Source organism: Carassius gibelio, chromosome A14, assembly GCF_023724105.1.
Source record: "Carassius gibelio isolate Cgi1373 ecotype wild population from Czech Republic chromosome A14, carGib1.2-hapl.c, whole genome shotgun sequence".
NCBI classification, from domain to species: domain Eukaryota; kingdom Metazoa; phylum Chordata; class Actinopteri; order Cypriniformes; family Cyprinidae; genus Carassius; species Carassius gibelio.
The window spans coordinates 1,097,213-1,113,432 of NC_068384.1; positions in this window are offsets into that span (position 1 = coordinate 1,097,213).

Genomic DNA, 16,220 nt, shown 5'->3' on the forward strand with positions numbered 1-16,220 from the left:
TGTATTATTCATTGTTTGTTCATGTTAATTAATACATTAACTAACATTAACTAATGGAACCTTATTCTAAAGTGTTACCTATTTTATATATTATATTAGTATTATCTTACTATATACATTAAATATTTTATAATTAATAAAGTATTTGTGTATGTATTGGAAGGGTATCAAAAAGACGTTGAACAGTGAGCATTGTTTGTTCGACTATAAGGGATAAAATATGAAGAGAGGTTTGCATTGGTTATTTTAAGATAATATAAATTCATTTAAGAATACATTAAAATGAAATTATTTTATAATATAACTTAAAAATGTTAAATAATTAAATATACTTACCACTATCTTGGACTTTTCTGTGATGACATGATCACATTAAGCCAAAAGAGGGCAGCATAGAGCTACTGTGTCCTGTATTGACGCTGTCTGTCATCGTCTGATCAGGCTGTGTCTCAAAACCAGTTCATCAATGGATTTTACTACATACATTACTGTGAATTGTGAGTGTACCTTGACACTTGACAGCTTACGGCAACATAAGTGTGCGTGTGAATTGCTAATAATCAATAACACGAATAATCAAAGTAAACGAATAGCCTAATTAAAGAAACTGATAAATACACATATTACAACATGTTGAGTCTATTCTGCAAAACAATGTCTCAGATCAATTCTAATTCTAAACCTAAATGTGTTATCGCACAATGGAAATCATTTTTAGACTTTTAAGAAGATCAACCTCTGCAGTACGTTGCTTCTTGATCTGTATAGTCTACATTTAATATCCTATTTATAAAACATTCAACATAGATTATGCTTTTTTTTTTAACAGCCAATAAAAATATTTTACAAGTGCATTGACCACAAACAATATTCCTAGCATTGCATTTCCATTATTTTCCACTAAACTGAGTAACTTAAGAGTTTATTACAAACAAGCACTGAAATAAGTCAAAACAAATGATCATTTATGTATCATTCGAGAAAAATTTTCATGTTACAACAATAATGTGACTTACAGGTCTAAACTATTTTGTATATAAATCTGCTCCTGATGTTTTGATCAGCACTTTAATAAAAACAAGAAAATATTTGGTGCAGTGACAAAGAATCCTCAGTCAGCATCTTTGGTTATGGCACGTCCGGCCGAGGGCATGTGAGGCACATGATGGGGCAGGGGCTCCTGCAGATGAGTGGCAGTCGGCATTGTTTATGTTCTCACTCTGTAGTGAACAGAGAAGTCATATCTGCCTTGCGTGCAGTGCAACATCATACAATTTTAATGACTCTTATATCACATTTTCCTCCCCATATACTTCTAGAAACGAAACAGATTTATATGCATCAGCGGCACTTGTTGGTTTGTAATGACATTTTTATAATTCCAGCCAGGGCTCTGCTATTTATTTACGTGCAATGGACCTTTCTTTAGTTGAAAAATGGTGCAATCATGCCATGGCATAATCGCTGGCATTTCAGAACGCTTACAGATTTTAAGTGCCCATGTGCCACCAGAGCTCTGCTACAAGCAAACTGTGGTTTATTTGTTGTTGGTCCATCCTTTCAATTAGAAGAATGCAAAAAATGGTGCATTCAGAGGATAAATTGTAAAAATAAATAAATAAATAAATAAATAAAAACATATCACTGGGGCAGTACCTTGTTTTAAAAGTTATTCCTTTGTAACTTATTTACTCCTAAAGGTGCATGTTTGTACCTTTAATTGAAAAACAAAGGACTCCAATTATAGACTAGCACTAGCAGGTTTTGTCCTGTGAGATGAACAGAGATACACCAAAGAAGCCATAACCAGTAAAAAAATAAACTCCCTAAGTGCTGTCTTCTCTGTGAAGGCTAACAGGGTTAACAGGTTCAGGTGCTTTGCTATAAGTGCAGGTAAAGGATTTGACACAGTTATGGACTCATGCTTTTCAGTTGAGTCAGCCAGCGAGGGATAAAGATGGGACAAATGCCTCTTCAAAAATAGCAGGGGGCAGCTGGTGTGTGCGGTCTTTCAGCAGACCCCTCCCGGGCCAGGACATGGAAGCTGGTACATTAACTCTGGTCCTTTACGGCCTCTCCTCAGCTTTGGGCCAACACTTTAAAGGTTAATGTGGACCCCAAGGTTTCACCCAGCCGTCTTCCATTACGGCTCTCTAACAGTATGGGTTACAAAATCGCTCCCAGTTGACAAGGAGGAGTGCTTGTGTACCCTCGGTGAGACATGGAAATCATTTACGCCCATTAGCTCCCTGCCCCAGCATGTTGTAGCGAACCAGAACAGCGCTCATAATGTATTAATGCTTACTAATTCATTTGATACGTCCTTACAAGTCTGTCCCTGAAGCCCACCTGCATTTACTTGTATAGTATCAATGCATAAAAGCATGTTGTGTGGTTTAAAAATTAAAATGGTTTTGAAGAGCCTATAATATGTACAGAATAAGTTTTGCAGTAAATTGAAATGTGTGTGTATATATATATATATATATATATATATATATATATATATATATATATATATACAGTATGTGTTTTTATTATTTTTTGAAGACCCTTTATGTATCAGAATAAGCTTCACAGTAAAATGAAATATGCAAATAAATATATATTTACAATTATTACGTATTTATTATTAGATTTTATAATGTTAAATGATTGTAGTATGTTAGCCTATAAAACTTGTCAGAATAAGTTTCACAGTAAAATAATATTTTTTTATAAAATGTATCCTATAATATGTCAGCAAAATTTTCACACTACAAATGAATTATGCTAATTAAATATATAGATTTAATATCATCAATATTATTAATATAATATCCTATATATATAATCCTATAATACATGTCTCAGAATAAGTAGGCTATATTGCACAGAAACCAAAGATATATGCAATTGCATACATTACTTAGTTTCTAGCTTTAATGCCCCTATCAGGCTAATTGAGACATATTTTCTCAACAGTTGTGTGTTCTCATGCTGCCAGCAGATGTCCCATGGTACAGAGTTTCACCATGTTTGACAGGTTGGCTATTCACCTGTCAGTCTGAGCAGAATTTAGCCATGCTCCCCCTTCATTTATGCCCTCACGGTGAGCCAGCTATCAAGAATCGCTCTTTTTAAAACTTTGTTTGGAGTAGTCAGGCCACATGTGTCTCTGCGCCACTGACAAACTATGTGCAAGTGGTGACTGAGCCATAATGACAAATACATTACCCAAAAAGCCCCCATACTTTAGATCTGGCAGCAAATGTCATCATGATGTGTTTCAAAGCAGCTGTCTTTCATATTCCACTGACTGAGGTGAAAAAAGTGGAAAAAGAAAAAACGCCAACCTACTGGAATTGAGTTTAATTCACTGTTTTGGTGAATAAATCTTCAATATAATGCCTAATACACATAGAATAAAATGTTATCTTGTTGGAAATCTTTTTGACTCAAAGTGACATTTTCAAATTATATTGGCAAGCACTGTGTCATATTTATTTATTTATTTTATTTATGCATTGGATGAAACGGCATGAGAATAATACTGTAAGCTCTTGGTATGAATCTCTCAATATACGTTTGTCTCAGTTGGCAGAAAGTTGGGGTCATTGTGGGCATTTATGTAACTCTACCGTGATGTGTTGTTAGAGTGAGGCCTTTACTATAATGTGGTGACAGGATCAGTAGTGGATTTTACACCATCTCAGGCAAGAGCTTCCTGTAAAAACAAAGCTCTTAAGCAGCCAATTTATAGTCCCTTCGCAATCTGGAGTAATGCCTATTTCTCTTGTTACCGTGGCAGTGAGCCTCTGGCACATGCTGTACTGTGTTTGAATGGTAGAAACATACATGACTTCATTGTGCAGGGATACAGCGAGCTGCCCGTGGCAGAACAGCAAGAGAACGAGAACAGAGGAAGATCTCAGTTCCATCCTATGGCATGAATAATGCTGCTGAATGGAAGAGCCAGATGTTTATTTAATGGAGGGCCTCGCAAAACCCACCAGAGTGCTTCTATTGTTTTAAAGCCCTTAACTCAGGGCCCTTCAATATGGTTTAAACAGTTTAAACATGCATCAAACTGCAATCAGCATTCTGAAGAGGCAAATGAAACACTGACGGACGGAATTAGACACAATGTCTTTCATTAAAACACTACGGATGTATTCTGTAAAACAAAGTGGATGTATGATGAACTGAAACGAATACAAAGTGAGAAATTGCCCCAGTTGAATTCCTTCCATTAAAGTCAAATCTGTCTTTCGCTCCATTCGTTTTTCTCTCGCCCCCTCCTCCCTTTAGTCCTCTCTGTCTTTGTTTCCTCTAACTCTTTGTTTCCAAGTCTCTCATTCCCACTGTTTGATTGGCAGCTACTAGGGCTCTGATTGCTGTAAATATGGACTTTTTTTGGGAAACAAAGCAGTTTAAATGACCTGACAAAGTTGATTCCGGTGCCCCCGTGTCATTCACTCCCTTTCGATTCCATCAGCCAGCTTCTCATTTATGTGGGACGGTCAGACTGTTTTCATTGGCTGGGCATTCGGCCAGTGCCACAGGAGTTATGGACAGGTGTCACAAACAGCTTCTGTCTCTCCTGTCTTTCCTGTTTATCCCAAGGGGGCGGCTGGATTCTGCAGACTAGACACTGACTGAACAGAGGTTAACTGCAGTGACCTTAGAGAGCACAACAACCTGCATTTTACAGAGTTGGACCTCAGGGACCTGTGGAAGTTTTCTGTGCATCTGGTATTGAAGTCGTCGGGCCGTGGGACTGGAGTGATTCAGACTATTAGATGGTACTGATCACAATATATGATCAAGGCACAATTAAGACTCATTTTGAACTTTAGTCAGTAACTGGTCTGTGTGTGATAGTTTAACACCACCAGGTAAAGACATTCATGCTGCTTGTTTATTTCTTGTCTTTGAGCATCATTAAGCACAAATGTATCTCTTTCTCTCACACTCACACACACACAAGGATGCATCAAAAAATATATATGAATTTAAATGAAAGTTTTGAAAAAAGTAAACTGATATTTCATACTGACACACTACAACAAAATATAGAAATAATTGCATTAACTGCATTTTAGCTGGTGAAAATACTATTGCATAAGCAGAAAATAATTTGGGCCACCACTGTATATGCGTATATTTGACAGTATACAAGTGTACAGCTTTTTAAAATATACATACATATTTAGTTAGTTTAACATCCCCTCCCTACCCATGCAAGAAAGTTACAAGAAAGAGAGAGGAAAACAGGAAACAGATGTGAGAGAGCAAAAAAAAAAAAAAAAGTAATGAACATGTTAATCACATATGGGAGGAGATAAAACAGCCCTGACACACAACACATCCTAAGGCAGTTGTATGATTGTGTGTTGCATAAGTACAAATCGACCCCAGTCTTACACATGCTCCCTGGGTGTGTGAGGCGATTATACGATTTGCAATAAAAAAACTTGGCTGTAGCAAAGCATGTCTTGTTCTCCTGACAGGCAGAGCACTGTTTGCATGGCCAGGGGTGAGTCTCAGATGCATGGTCCGACAGAGAGAGACTCCCACCATTTTCTGATAATGATGTGCCATGCTTCCTCAGCTGTCTGTGCCTGCTCTCTAAAGTGTTATTTATTTATTTATTTTTTATGACAGATAAGCTCAGAGAACTAAAAGGCTATTTAAAGCTGTCAGGACCTGACAGCCATTACCCACTCATTTACATGTCTCTAAGCATGCTCCATCAGGACGACACACAAACTCTAAAGCAGCTACAGTACTTCAGGCTTTAATGAAATACGCCTTTCCCTCCGTTTTCCCTTATTTGGTACTTTCAAAGTGCTTGGTAACAAGAGATCATGTCTGAGAGGGATGAGCGAAATACACAGTTTATGATGTGAAATGGTGTCAATTCAGGGGGAATTTAAGTTGCATAGGCCACACATATGTATATGTGATTTTGTATACACACACACACACACACACACTTCTCTTGTTTTCTCATTAGGTAATGAGAGTGAGCAAAAGAGTTGGAGTGAAATATAGATTTTAAGAAAGAAATATTTTACGTTACCTTTAATCTTTTAAAGCCCAATACTGTGTTCTACAATAATATTTACTTGTCACTTCAATAAAATATTCACTGCTAAAATCTATAGTAAAACACTAATGAGGCAAACCTCCATAATGCTGCATGCACTGACACACATCTTTTTGGCTGCAGTTGAGGGCATTAATATGTCTGTTCACACCAAGGATGATAACGCTAAAACTACTGACTACTTACAGCCCAAAGCTGCAAACAACAAAACTGCAGTGTGCATATGGTAAACTAAACATTATTGCACGATGGTGTGCACACTACTATAGATATAGTTATCCTTATTGATATGAACAGGCAGGCTTTATTATATCTAGCTAATGTAAGTGTAAGGATGTGTGTTTGGTTAATAAATGTTTTGTCTCCAACACTGGTGCATTTGAACTCTAAGACTGATGATGAAGCTTGTGAAAAGTTTTCTTGCCAAAGTCACCCCACTTCTGCAGCATGTTCAGGTCTAACATAAATAACACTTGCCCTGTCTGTGTGACGGATGATTGGATATAAGCAGAAAAATATAACAGGGCACACAAAATACCTTGACTATATACAGTGGTTATATCTGGCCAGTGCACTGCAGACACTTTTGACGTGTCATTACTGAGTTTGCTGCATAATTTCCTTTGTGTAGAAATCCTTAAGCTTTTCTTACTATAATCACCTTTAGAATATTGGCTCAAATTTCCCTCCTCTCTGACCTTCAGCCTTCTCATGTTCTCCAACCTTTCTAAAGCAGTGCAGCCCACCCCTTGTTGCTTGTGTTTCCATCTTGACAGGTCCGTGGTGTTACTCAGAGGGTTGTGCCTCCTGCCCGAAGCCCTCTATCTCCTCACAGAAGCAGCTGTTTTTACATGACTGTATCATCCTCCGGGGCTCCGGTGGGACTCCATGCAGCATCGTTAATCACAGCACCTCGTGCCTTCCTGGAGCTGAACCTCTTCTGCGGCACCATCCATCATAAAAAAGCAGAGTATGTGCTTTGGCTTTTCAGGAATAAATTGAGACACCACAAGAAAAAAGAAAAGCAATTAAGAAAGGTGTTTGGCCTATCATTCACAGGCTAATGTATCAAAATCCAAGATCAGTGAAGGGTTGTTTTTTTTATGCTTTTGATCCAATCAGTCAGATGAAAATTGATAAAGAGAAAGTCAAATAAAGAAATATGAATTATGTGGTTTGGTCTGGCACAATTGAGTCCTACAATGAATTTTTGAATTTTTGGCCGAAGTTTAGGATTGACTTTTCTGGGTTTGCTGCAGTTGCAGGAATAAGTATGTGAAGCTTTGCATTAACCTTCATCATTATGTAATGCAAGGTTCCAAAACAATGCAAAAGCAATAACAGTGGCTTTGAAAATCTAAAATAGTCAAAGATTTTTACTGAAAACCATTGTGAGAGAGAAGTACTAGTGTCTGATTCAGGAAAGAATCATCTGCCTGAGTAGTGTATTTTAGGTGAGCCAGTTGATCCAGTTTAGAAAGCACTCTGAATTATTTGTTCACAAATTTGATTCAGTCTTCTTCACAGTGTGTTTAAATAACACACAAACAATGACATCTTCATGTCTTCATTTGAACATTCACAGTGCAGCATGTGAACCCTTGGATCAAATAACTGGTTGGCTTCAACAACATTTAGGGAGACTTATTGCAATATTTCCATTTACAAAAATCAGTTCAGCGATGCTCTTGGGATATGGGTGTGAATCACTCTCTTGAGGTCATGCCAAAGCATCTGATTTGGGTTGAGGTCATTTCTGTTGAAGAAATTACGTTGCTTTATTCCTATGCTTCGGGTAAATGTGTTGTTGCATTACCCAACTTCATTCAAGCATCAATTGGTGGACAGATGGCCTTACATTCTCCTGCAAATGTCCTGATAAACAAGGGAATTCAATGTTCTGTCGATGATAGCAAGCTGTCCAGGCCCTGAGGCATTAAAGCAGCCACAAACCATCATGGCTTCTGACCATACAGTACTTAACAGTCAGGTTCAAATGTTGGTGTGCTATGCCTTGTTTTTTACTTTGGTTTAATCTTTTGGTTTCACTATTAAACAGATTAATGCATCCTTGCCGAATAAAAGATTAATTTCTTTAAAAAAAAAAAAAACCTTACTAACCCCAAATTCTGAATGGTAATGCATAAATACAAGCAGACAAGGATCAGTAGATAACTTCTCATTAGGTACTCGTCAGAATTAGTTTGATATCAACTTTGCTTTGAATAAAGTTAAACCTCTGTTCTCTTGTTTAGCATTCATGCTGGCAAATAATCCTCTGATCTTTACTGGGGGAAGTGAGAGAGGGAAAGAAAGGAGAGAAGGAAGAGGATTTTGCTGTTGATAGCAGAAGACGAGATAATGTATGCTGAGTTTATGCCTTGAAGTCATGGGCAGCAGGGAAATGTGGAAATGGGTAATGAATTTCTCATTAAGTCCTGGTTAAGGTGGAGTAATGAAGGGCTGATATTGTGTAATTATCTGTCTACATTATACTCATAGTAAAGTGTTCCAACGCATTTGTTGCAAATTGACCATGTGAAGGAGGGGCGAAATTAGGGCAATTTTAATGCATCATTAAGATCACGCAATATCAGCGGGAGTGAGTCATCTTAGCAGTGCATGTCAGATGAATATTAGATTAGTGCAATTTTGTTTTCACATTACTTCTGATTATTATCTTATTTGAAATTCAAGGTAAATCATTAAAAGAAAAATATTCAATAGTTGTAATACTTCGGAAACAGACTAAAATATAAATTGTTATTCATTGAAAATCTTGATAACCACCCTAGCTTTATTTGCATGTTAATTAAACAAGTAGTGATGTCTGATACATGAATGAATTGTTCTATCATTTAATCCATTTCCCTAAGTCGGTCTGAATGATTTGTTAATGTTAAAAAAAAATAAGACTGATCTGGATCTTAATTTCAGAATTTTCATTATTAGATGAACTATTGGATTGGGTGGAGTATATACTGTAGTATAATGAGAACTTGTCACCTGGCTTGGCTGGCCAAGAGGTCCTTATTTCACAAGCTCTGATTAGTTGACATTTCACTTTAACCTTGAGTCGAGAGAACGTTCTGTCACTGGATGGTGAGGGGGAAAAAAAAAGAAAAGAAATGATAATCAGCACAGCGGGTTGACTGAAAGTACATGGACAATTTTGTTTGCAAAACATGTTAACTTGTTCAACACGACCATCTTCGCCAGTTCCTACAAACATTTTAATGGTCCTCTCATACAAATGACCACATCATTTGCTCGGACCACAAATGTGATATAATAACTCAATCAGTCGAGATGTTAGTGAAAATGAACTCCAGCCCGTCCTTATGTCAGACTTACAATTACTGGAGCTTACAAGAGAATTATTTCCACATGTTCTCAATAAAAACACCATAATCTCTCTCTCCCAGCACATTAAGGTGCTTTTGTTTGGCATTCAGTTGAGAGAGGGAGAGAGGGAGAAAGGAGGCTGAGGGACATAGACAGCATACTGAGTGACAGTATGCTACTATCGTCATTATAGCTCACAGATGTATGTAGTGTTGGAAAAATCAGTAAATATCAAATATTATACTGAAATGTGTTTTAGAAAGGGAATTTGGCTGAGCGTCCCCTGTCTTGAAGCACACGTGTGTAAAATTTTCAGATTACACACACACACACACACACACACACACACGCACGCACGCACGCACGCACACACACACACACACACACACACACACACAGTTTCTAGCACACTAGAAATCTCACTCACCATGCTACATGGAAGTTTAATGCTTTTAAAGAGCTAGATCAAATTGTGTACTACATCTAAATTAGCGTTCGCAAGCTTGTACACTCATTCAGCAGAGAGGCAATTTATAAATGTATGCTTTTGTATGTATTTGACTTTCTGGTTCTTATAAGTGACTGGACCAAAGTTAATGTGATGAACTAAACCTGTAAGAATTTAAATGAATTAATAAATTCACAAAAATGTGGAGCTGATATAAATCGGGAAATGTATTTATTTATTTATTTTTCTAGAAAGGTTATCCATTGAAATGATTTTCAAACATTTTACAAGTGTCCTAAATACCGTTTGGGCCACTGTATGCCACCTTAAGTCCTTCCCCAAGTTTCTATGTATTTGCTAATATCTTAATATCTCATTCAGATTCAACTTCTCAGACGTCTAAAACAAAGACTGTGCTCTGGAGTTTAATTTAAGAATGCTAGTGTGTCATTTAAAGAGGTATGGAGAGAGTTATTGATAGATGAAAGGCTAAATATGGAAGTACACAAGACATTGATCCCATTGGAGAGGTCACTCCTGATGGGAAAACAGCACACAAAGAGCATTCTTATTGAGCTTCACTGTTGTTAGGATGTTTCTCCTCAATAAATGCTTTGTTTCACAAAATTTGTTTAATCAGACTGCGTTCGAGTGGGTGTGTCAGTGGTACTAGGCAGCTTTCATACAGGAAATAAGTGCATATGTTAGTTCAAATAAAGTGCATGGAAATATGAGCCTGACCTCCCTCTGTTAGTAAGGACTGTAAAAGTTATCTTTATTGCTGAGGGGAAAATATACATATTACACTGGTTATATGACAAAGCAGAAATTGTTCGCATGTCCTTAATGGTGCTGTGAGTTTTAACGCCAAAAGCATGTGTTTCGAATATAGATAGTTGTTTTACGTTTTTCAATACTGCTGTCAAACAATTTGGTTGTGTTTTAAAATGTAATTGTGGAACTGAAATGTCGAAACCAAAACATCAGTATGGCTTGGGTTTCTAATGTTTCTAATTTGTAAAAATATGCTGAGGGAATGACAAAAGTTTAACTTGAGCTAGCCAAGAAAAACACATCAGACACTGGTACGCTGTGGGACAGACTTTCTTTTAGAGGCATAATCAATGTATCCTTTGTTGCTGGTGAAAGGAAAGAGAACTATTGTCAAATACAAATAGGGTATTTTTTTTACAAGAAGCATGACTTTTAAAATATTCCCATGAACACTTTACTAAATGGAGGTTCAAAAACAGACAGAGTACTTCTCCACAAGCAAGGACCGCACCGGAACATCTGGCAAAATCATGCATATGAAACAAACCTTCGTATTGCACAAGAGTATGTGAAACTGAAGCGGTCAATCTAGGGGTTGCATTTTTATGTGAGAAGCAAGAAAATGAAACACAGAGTATTATGACATACATGAGAAATGTAGTCTAACGCTGTGTGAAATAGAGATGAGAACTGTACGATTTTTAATGATTCTGGTTCTGATTCCTCCAAAAAATTGCAGGTTCCAAACCGGTACTGGCTTTAGTTTACATTCTTTTTAGAAACAATTAATGCAGTCCAGTAACTGAAGATACTATCATTTTGTCATTAATCAAAACTGTTTGATTACCAATATTCTGGTTACCAACTTTTTTTCAAAATATCTTTTATGATAAAAACAAAAAAAAAAGAAAAAAAAAAAAAAAGAAAAAAAGAAAAAATAATATAAAATCTTACAGGTTTGGAACAACTTGAGTTTGAGTAAATAATGACAGAATTTTTTTTTTTTCGGTCTTTCATTTAGAAGTCATCTGTATTTCTATATTAAAAAGAAACAGCATTTGAGAATCAAGCTACAATAGCTGTATTTTCTGAATCTGTAAAAAGAACCAACCCAGAGTCATGAGTTTGGGATGTGGACTACAGTGTTTTGATGGCTCCTAAAAGTCATTTGTTCAGGAATCAGACTACACAGGTTGCGATTTATGTTTTTAAGCCAATAAAAATAACTATTCACTCTTTCTGTAAATGGACAACAGTGTTTGTGCTCTATAATTCCAGTTCTGAAAATACATCTTTAATTAATCCAAAAAAATGTGATGAAAGATAAAGAGGCAGTATGACAGATCAATCTACCTGCTTCATACAGAACAGTGGCTTGGCTAAGCCCAGGGTTTTGGATGCTGCTGGGGGCATTTAGTGAAGCTGTTAATGTGCATTTGGCTGCTGCTTACAGGCTCTTTGAGGAAGCTCTAGGTCTGAGAGAGGCCAAAGTGTTTCATACCTGCCTCCCACCCATTGCCCCCTGCTCCCTCTCCCCATCAAAAATGCAAGATTTTTATTTGTCACATACATGGTTATATCCAGCACAGAACAACAGGCCCTTGCATCATTGGACTTTTCTCACCTTCTCAAGCCCAACACAAACAGAGTACGATGTGGAAAAAAGATCCCTTTTTTCCCAAGAGTATGCAAGAGAGCTTCACCAGATGTTTATAAACCATAACTTTGAAATATGGCATGTAAATGCTTTCAGGCTGTCATGTAGCGTTAATACCGAGAGAACGACAAAAAAGTCTAATCATTTCCAGATGAGGATTTTTTCTCTCTTTTACTCACGTTGGAACGCGAGGAGTGTCCAAGCTTCATAAATCTGAAATATGTGCTGGCTCTCTATAATTTTTTTTTTGCTTCCTCTGGATGCCCCCCACCCAGCTGCAGAAGAAAAACACAGAATTGAAGTGGGCTACAGAGAGCTTGGCCTCGTGGGTGGGGGTAGGTGGAAGAGTTACTGCCCTCCAGTTCATTATAAAAATCAGCTCAGAGTGTTTGCCTTTCTGAGCGGTTTCCTCATGCAGTGTATCGGTGGTGGAAAGACACCAACGTTTATCATTCATTTTGATGAAAATAAATCCATAAAACATGCAAAATCGGCTCATTTTGGCACCATTTCCCCTCACCATTCACTCTAAGATGAAAACAAACAACGAACAGCCCGCAAAAAGTGCCAAACAGCAGCGTGACCATGAGGAAGTAGTTTTACAACTGTAGAGCATATAGTGCCTATGAGACTCAAACCTGGCTTCTCGCTCAATGGAATTCAGAATAAAGGTGAAGAGCAGCAACACCACACTGTAAAGCCTGCAGGGCATTTGGACACCATGATTAGATTGAGTCCAATAGTACAACCAAGATGTCAAAATGATGGAGAAACACGCAGTTGACCTGCAGGTCTGGAAGCCATTAGACAGGTTTGAGGCAACACTACACCACACACAGACAGCCATTGCATCCATAATGGCCGTGGGTGTTTGCTATCATATTTCCCCACCTTTTTCATTATATTTTAGGCTCTACTTTGTGGTTGGGGTTACCTACATGTCTGTTTAAAATGTGTCAATGACCTAAAAGATAATAGCTGTAGTGTGTGATAATAATGGTTGAATTTTTTTCTCCCCTTCTCTCTGTTATGTACACATATATATACAAACACACAAATCAACACGCTCACAGCTCCTGCATTACACCTCACTGTTTATGGAGGTTACAAAAGTGCCAAATTCATGTTCTCACATAATAATTCCCAGGTTTCCAAAGTCATGAAGAATCCCTATTATCTCCCTCCCCACAGATGAACTCATTCACTAAAAGGTCCATATCACACGCTGCACACGGCCAAACTAGAAGGCATTACCTCGATATACTGTAGTAAAGAACTGTATATCCCATGAGGAAACGAGCAAAAGCTTCTTGAAAACGCTCACATACACTCAAGCGTAATTGGGATTCATACATATTTTAGACGTGCAAAGTTTCCTCCCCCCGGACAGAAGTTTCTTGGTCCTTGAGATTAAGCACTCATCTTCATATTGACATGTTTGTGCAGTTGTAGGTGTTTCGATTTAAGCCCAATCGATTCCTTTAAGTATCTAATATAAGGAAGGCAGGCCATAAACATGTCAAATTAGTGGTAATGAATAGCACCGCACAAGTAGAAGGGGCTGTCGAAGCCCGTACGAGGGACAATACATTAGGAAGAGTTATATGTGGCTGCCCTCACCAACACAGAGGGTTAAACGGCGCCTTGGCAGCCTCTGCTCCAAAGTGGATAGGGCTATGTGGTGGTCACACACTGTTTCATTGGCTGGGGTACAACAGCAACAAGCAGAAATTAATGTGAATCTGTAGCTGATTTTAGTGGGCAAAAGGGCCTGTAAACAGGAGGCTTTCACAAGCCCTCCAGCCCAGAGGAGATGAGCCAGGAGTCAGCTATGAACGTGCCAAGATGGAGGAAGGGGGTGGTGGCAAGAATGGATGTGTAGATGGAAAGATAGATATTTCACAATCACACACACAAATTGGAGATGGATGGATGGACAAGTAAACTATAAGGCCTATATGAAGATGCAAGAAAGAGGCAAAGAGGAAGGGAAAACAAACGTGCACATTTATTTTCCCTCGTATTTATAAAACAGCGAAAACCACCCCACGTTAATAAACCATAATTCCTTTCAGACGGTATTGTATGTTGTTACAAGAACAGCTGGGGCATGTTTTGTCTCAGTGTCGTGGTTCATAGACATATTTCCTGAAATGAAGGGGTGTACAAAAAGATCTCGTATCACAAATATCTGTCTTTACGACTTCTCTAGCTATATACGTTTGTATGAATCCTGCATTTAAATACAGAACTGTTTCATTAAATTGCAAATCTTCCATCACTGATACACAACATTAATCACCAATTAGCTTGTCTTGTGACTTTGCAGTTCTGTCATTATACTATAATGGCACTTAATGATGCTTGGGAAACGTAATTAAAGAAAAGAATATATAACATGGGAAATCACTACAATGCATCAATCAGTGTGTCTCTGTCAATAGAGAGTTCTGTCAAACGAACAAGCTTCTATTCTGACCCCATTAAGAACAAATCAAGGGCTGATTTGCTCCATGTCCAAATGTCACACAGAATTAGTGCTATACAAGACAGCGATAATTACATTTGCCAGTATAGTTCTCAACTGGGATACTAACATGGAAGCAAAGGATTGGACAGAACAAAAAATTAAAAAATGAAGTTTAAAAGGTTTAAAAAAAAACATTCACCCCTTTTTATTTTTTAATTTTTTTCTTGTTTATACAATTAAAGCCAATGGAGTCAAGTGTTCTTTTGGACCCTATTGACTCATTGTACGGTCAAAACATTCTTCAAAACATCTTCTTCAGGTTTGTAACGCATAAGGGTGAGTAAATGATGACAGATTTTAATTTTTTTAGGTGAACTATCCCTTTAAAAATTGCAAAGATCTGTCCTCACATTTACAGTAGCTGTTATTGAATGTGTTTAGTTAAAGGGATACTCCACCCCAAAAAAAAAAAAATCATTAATCACTTACCCCAAAGTCGTTCCAAACCCGTAAAAGCTTTGTTCGTCTTCAGAACACAATTTAAGATATTTTGGATGAAAACTGGGAGGCCTTTGACTGTCCCATAGACTGCCAAGTAAGTTATACTGTCAACTTCCAGAAAAGTTTGAAAGGCATCGTCAGAATAGTCCATCTGCCATCAGTGGTTGAACCGTAACATTATGAAGCGACGAGAATACTTTTTCTACACGAATAAAACAAAAATAACCACGTTATTAAACATTTCCTTCAAGAGTCTCTTCTGTGTCACTCCACATCACTCAAACTGCCTACGCTCTTCTGTATCTGCCGCACCACAAGGATGCACTGTTTTCTTTCAAATCAAAGCTAAATACACATCCTTGTGGCGCGGCTCATACAGAAGAGCATAAGCAGCATACGGCGATATGAAGAGACAGAGAGGAGACTGTTGACAAAGGAATTGTTGAATAGAGTCGTTATTTTAGTTTTCTTCACGTACAAATAGTATTGTCAAATAGTACAGTTGAACCACTGACTGGCAGATAGACTATTCTGACGATGTCTTTCATACTTTTATGGACCTTGACAAGATCGGAGACGAACGAAGCTTTTACGGGTTTGGAACGACATGGGGGTAAGTGATTAATGACAATTTTGGAGAGTATCTCTTTAATGAATGCTGTTAGAGGTCACTTAGATCGATCAGGTATCAGAAAAGCCAGAGATCACCGATGTGTAATGCACTCTTTCAAATGCACCTGCCATAATTGAGTGACGTGCACATGCTCTATTAGCTTTGTGGATTTATTGTGTGGTCCCTTTCCATTTATCTTCTTTATGATGTTGTAATCATAACCACACATTGTGATAAATAATTACTGCCATGGAATAAACAGCTAAACACACCAGTACCTGCACTAATGGCTCCACATTCATAATTCAGCTATCTCACTCC